Source organism: Capra hircus, chromosome 5 (genome assembly GCF_001704415.2).
Source record: "Capra hircus breed San Clemente chromosome 5, ASM170441v1, whole genome shotgun sequence".
Lineage (NCBI taxonomy): Eukaryota > Metazoa > Chordata > Mammalia > Artiodactyla > Bovidae > Capra > Capra hircus.
Genome location: NC_030812.1, coordinates 83,560,682 through 83,566,681, shown reverse-complemented (window position 1 = coordinate 83,566,681; position 6,000 = coordinate 83,560,682). Strand labels below are relative to the sequence as shown.

The 6,000-nt window shown below is 36.6% G+C and overlaps 1 protein-coding gene across 1 annotated transcript in view; it reads left to right on the top strand.

The window, feature by feature from the left end:
• LRMP (lymphoid restricted membrane protein) overlaps positions 2,414-6,000 on the top strand; it is a 54,853-nt gene continuing 51,266 nt past the window's right edge. The window contains exon 1 of the mRNA XM_018048386.1: positions 2,414-2,917. The gene's annotated coding sequence lies outside the window, so the exon portion shown is untranslated. The remainder of the gene's footprint in view (positions 2,918-6,000) is intronic.

Sequence of the window (6,000 nt, the reverse complement as noted above, 5' to 3'; positions counted from 1 at the left end):
ACTATAATACTTCTAGAAGAAAACTTGGGGGAAAACCTTCATGACATTGGTCTTGGCAGTACTTTCTTGGATATGCAATGAAAGGCGTAAGCAGCAAAAGGAAAAATAGGCAAGTGAGTCTACATCAGACTAAAAAGCTTCCACACATCTGAGGATATGACAGAGTGAAAAGGTAACCTATTGAATGAGAGAAAATATTTGCAGAGCATGTATTTGAAAAGGGGTCAATATTCAAAATATGGAAGGAACTCCTACAACTCAGTAACAAGAAAAACCCAGTTTAAAAATGGGCAAAAGAAGTGAATAGACCTTTTTACAAAAAAAGATATAAAATTGACCAACAAGTACAGGAAAAGATGTTCAACATCATTAGTCATCAGGGAAATGCAAATAAAAACCACAATGAGTCATTCACAATGATGAATGAATCACACCTGTTCAGAACGCTATTATATTACAAAAAAAAAAAAAATCCCAAAAGATACCAAGTGTTTGTAAGTGTATAGAGAAATTGAAACCCTTGCCTACTGTTGGTAGGAATTTAAAATGGTACAACTGCTATGGAAAGTAGTTTGGAGGTTCTCAAAAAACTTAAAAATAGAATTACCATATGATCTAGCAGTCCCACTTCTGGGTATATATCCAAAAGGATTCAAATCCAAAATCTTGAAAAGATATTTGCACACTCATAATCATTGCAGCATTAGTCATAATAGCCAAGATGTGGAAGCAATCTTAATGTTCATCTAGGATGAATAAATAAAGAAAATATGATATATACATACAATGAAATATTGTTTGCCTTTAGAAAGTTTTTGAAAACTTTTTGAGAAAAGAAGGAAATTTGCCACATATCTTAAAGATATTATGATAAGTGAAATAAACCAGTCACAGAAAGACAAATACTACAGGATTCCATTTACATGAAGTGTATAAAATAGACCTGTAGAAGCAGAGTAGAATGGTGGTTTCTAGGGGCTTGGGGAGGGGTGGGTGTAATTCAATAGATATAGTTTCAGTTGTGTACGATGAATAAGTTCCAGAGATCTTTTGTACATCATTGTGCCTATAGTTAACAACACTGTATTGTACACTTTAAGGTATATAGGGTAGATCTCAGTTTAAATGTTCTTACCACAATTAAAAAAAAAAGAAACTGCACGCAACTGCAAGAGGTTGCTGTCAGGTTGCTACATGCTATTGAACAATGCTGAATAGAATGTGTGTTTTGGTAGTTTTTTTTTGGTTAGGGTTTTGTTTGCTGGCTTACCACAATGGTAAAGCATTCTCTGAGACCATATTTGTCTCTCATATGGTCCTTCTTGTAATCAAGGCTGGATTTATGCCAATGCACAATGGGATTCTGACTATGTATGAACATTTGAGAGGCACGCAAAAAGCCTAAACCCGGCCATGTCTTCCTCACTGTTTTGAAACTCCTGAAGGATATCATTCCATTGAGCTAAGGTCCTTATTTAGGTCAAGTTGTTTCCAGAAAGTCATTGATATATTAGTACATAGCATGGTTTAAATAATCTCATTAGCTAACAGATATATTTGTATATCTTTTGAGGTTTAGGATTGGATCCAAATGAGAGTAACATTATAACACTAAGAGATTTGGGGTGAGGAAGAAAGGGAGGGGGAAGACTTCAGAAAAGAGAAGACTGCAGTGGAAAGACCAACTGCTCACTTTTATCTATTCTTGGGAACAGCCCTTCCTGTGTTCGTGCATGTATTTATACCATGATTGATAATTCTTAAGGAGAAAGGCTAATGTCAGGAAGCAAAGTGCTTATTTCTTTTGTTCCCTCTTTTTTCTTTTCCCTTCTTCCTTTTTCCTTTTTTTTTTTTTTTTGAAAAAGCTAGATGTGATATGTAAATATTGCACCTGTCACAGTGACCTCATTGTGGTGCCAGTGTAGCTAAGAACTATGAATGTAGCTTGTGGGGAACTGAATATCCCAGTGTAGAATAGGAAACTGTTTTTTATCTGTAAGTGAGGTTATTAGATTAAGTGAGCAATATAATTGCTTCAATTAAATTTCTATATTTGTGAAGCATCTATCTGTATGTAAATACTTTCACTTTCCCCTCTCATCTCTGAAGAACTGTATCAAGTTTGAACTTGTCATAACTTCTGAGGGTTAACCCTTGGTTGAAATGTCACTGACAGCTTGTGGTTGGGACTTTTTTTTTTTAACTCCAGGCAGAAACAACTAGAAACCATCACACAACTGCAAGAGGTTGCTGTCAGGCAGGAAGCCATCTTCAGGAAGCAGGTCCAAGAAGCCAGCCAGTGGTTGGAGGAGGCAGAGAAGCAGGTAGGGTGGCCTTTGACTGGCTACATTACAGGCACAGGAAGTCTCCTCAGATGTCCTTAAAACCCTGAAGTAAAAATGGAGGAGGAAGCAAAAAAACAAAGAGGAACTGCGAAGTTCAGTCCCTCTCAACTAGCAGTGAGCGGAGGAAGTGAAGGGGGAGTTGTGAGAGGCGGTGTCAACAGCCTGCTGATGAAAGAGGCAACTTTGCAGAAAGAGGCAACTTGACATATCAGGACTTTTGCCACTGTAGAAATAGCTCAGGCGTACGAAGCGCATGCAAACACAGAACTGCAGAAGTTCAGTGGAGGCTTATCGCTTCCCTGAGAAGAAAAGCACATTTTCAGTTTCGTGTGCATAATCAGAGTGAGCATTCAGTTGCTGTCTTTCCCGGCCACCCTGCTAAAATCCAGCGTTAACTGTCGGTATCCAGGTGGAGGATGGAGATGGGGCAGCCCACACTGCCAGGGAAGAAGTGAAGCCTTCACTGCATAAATTAGAGGAAGCAATTTCAGATCAACGAAATCTCCAGACTATAAATACCAAGATAGTGAACACTTGCCAGACACTTGGGCAGAAGACAAGAAAACCAAAAAGTGAGTAGCCAATATTTGTTGTGTTCGAATTTAGTCCACTCTGAGGTGAGGGGCAAAAGGGCTACAGCCATTTGTCTTGATTCCAGCTACTGTATTATTACTGAACTCATGGTGATGAAATGGCTCTAGAAGGCAGCGTTATGGGCATTCACAGAGGTCTGCCTAGTGGCTAAGAGGAAGAATTTAACCATTAGCTTTCCCTTTTTGTTGTTTATGACAAGCTAGATTTTTCCATGACTCTTATTTCTTTAAAAATTAAACAAGTAGGAGGAAGGTTCGAGAGGGAGGGGACGTATGTATACATACAGCCGATTCACATTGTTGCATGGCAGAAACTGACACAACTGTAAAGCAATTACCCTCCAATTAAAAATAAAAACTTCTCAATATCTGTAAATGTAAACATGGAAAAAAATCTTGTATGCCTGAAATAGTTGAACTTGCAAATTGTTTACATATTCTGCTCTGATTTTATTAGCCAGTTTGTACCCATCACATGGTAGAAAAGGCCTGCCTCTCTTTTTTTTTCTTTTTTTCTATTTTCTTAAAAGCAATTACTTTAGGGTTGAGCAAAAATACTTATGAATTCAATGTGTATCAAAATATATGTGTGAAAAGTCTTTAAAAATGTTAAGGTATTCTTTACATATATATATATATATATATATATATATATATTGCTTTAAAAATTAGAATATTGTAATTTTTCTGTATTACCTAAAAGTGGAGAAATGTTTACTGAGGATTTGGGTGAGAAGACAGTTGTCAAATGACAGATGTCAGATTATTTTTAAGCTTACATTATTCTAGAATTATAGTTCAATAAAAGTAAAGCATATATACGTATAAAACCACTTATCAGACAAATGCTTTTGTTCAACCAGCTTCTTGTTCTAGCTGTATAAAGGTTCCCTTTATAGAAAGTTACTGGTTTGGGTCATAACTAACTATAAGCTTAAGGTAAGCTAGAGATGGAAATTTTCAGACTTGTGTTTATTTTGGATTTATTGTACCCTTTCTGCTGTTATCTGAGAAAGCTGTTTAAGCATTTAAAGGAATTGGCTAGTTCTAAAATAGCAATGGTTGTTCAACACTTCATTATTATTATTTCTAAGCCTTGTAGCACTTGCTCATTTTCAGTAACTCTAAGTATCATTTTACTCTGTCAGACAATGTAAAGCGTGTTTAAGTTATGTAATCTATATGTTATTTTTTGTATTGCTCAGAGGGCATTGGAAAAGGTCCCCTTGTGATTAGAGCTGTTCATTTTGAGACATGAATGTGCCTTCATTAAGGCATTCCAAAGTTGGTTTATAGTTTGTTTGCTTTAGATGCTGTGCTTTGAGGTCTAATCTTTTGATCCAGTTATATTTATCCTTTGGTTAAATCACTATTATACCTCACAGTTTTGTGAAATGAAAAATGTATCCCTTCCTCTATTGGTCTGTAGTGACTTCTTGGAAAGGCCAAGTTTTATAACTTATTCCAAAATATGCATTCTTAATATTATGAACTTATTCTTGTCTTCCCAGTGTATACTCAGAGGATAGCTGGTCCAAATATCATTTAAAACAGAATACGAAAGCTGCCCTGGGTGGGATGCATGTGTTTTTGTCTGGCTGGATAAAGTAGGATGAATGCTTCCTTTCTGTCTCGAATTGCTCACTGCATATGACACAGCATTGCTGTATCAGCTCCTTCACTTGCTAGTACTTTTTGTTCCCCTAAGAAGGCATGCCTATCAAAGTTTTGTCCTGATGACCTTTTGCTTATGAAGATCTTTCTAATAATACCCTGAAAAATAAACCTTTGCAAGAAGAGGGAAATTTGGGTAGCACATATTTTCAAGAAGTCTGTAGAGAAGATTTTCCAGCTAGACTGTGAACAGATGTCAGTGAGCTAGGACAGTTATCACACAAGCACATCCTCACACATTCCACCATGACCACTACTACCACATACTGTCTGAATTCTGACTCAGACATTTGAATTCTGAGTCAGAAAACAAAACTATTTAAATACATTTTGTTCTTGTGAAACTGTCTGGTTAGCTTTATAAATTCCTTAAATGTCATGGCAGTTGCTCTCTGCTGTACCTAAGAAAGGTTCATTAGCACATTGTGTGGGGATGCCGTTGTTTAGTCCAAAATTTTAGGTTAATGACAGTGTTCTCAAATTGGAAGTAGGAAGTTGTTTATGACATTTGATGAGATGCCCTGAATTTACTGTTGACTGAGAAAATTGTTCAAGTTTTCAATTGCCACCAGGACTGGACTGATTTATGAGGTAATTAGTATACACACTTGCCCTCCTGAAATATACCATTAGAATTATTAAATGTCTTGAATGGTAGCATGCATTCTTCTGTTTTTTCGTATGTATCTCTTAAGTATCTTATTAACAAGGGCAATACTGGATGTGTAAATGAATGTTTGCTTTGAAAATGAAGTGAATAAAGCTTCTTAGATCTGGAGTATGCATACAGCATATTAGGGTGCATCTGATGTGCAGGAAACAGAGACTAAATGATCTAATCCAAGCTATCATCCCTTTATTATTCATCCATTTTTTTACCCCATCTACATAAAATCTTCAGAGTGTTGCTCATACAATAGACAGTGAAACCATAAATAATTCCTTTAGAAGGCATAAATATCTCTTTGGGGAAAGAGCCTGAGAAGCTCCTGTATATTATAATTCTGTATTTGAACATAGTATCTGACATGAACTTTAGAGTAGGCTTTCACCTAGATGAGCTCACTGGAAATTCTCTTCCAGCTTCTATACTTAGCATGGAAGGCCTGATGTATAGGGCAGATATCAGTCTTACAGCTTTGAGGTTGAATGTGATTGTGTACTGAGCAATTAAAACACAAGAGTGAAATGAGACTGGAAGGGGAATTTAGGTGATGGAGATACTCAAAGATAGGTGTTGGGATGAGGACCAAGGAGATAGCAAAATTAAAACATGGCTTGCTGGACAGTTCTGATGGGATGCAGGCCTCTATTGTCCCAGAGGAAAAAAGCATGAATGGATGAAATAATTGAGGAGAAAGTATTGCAGTGATAAAGAGCATGCTGCT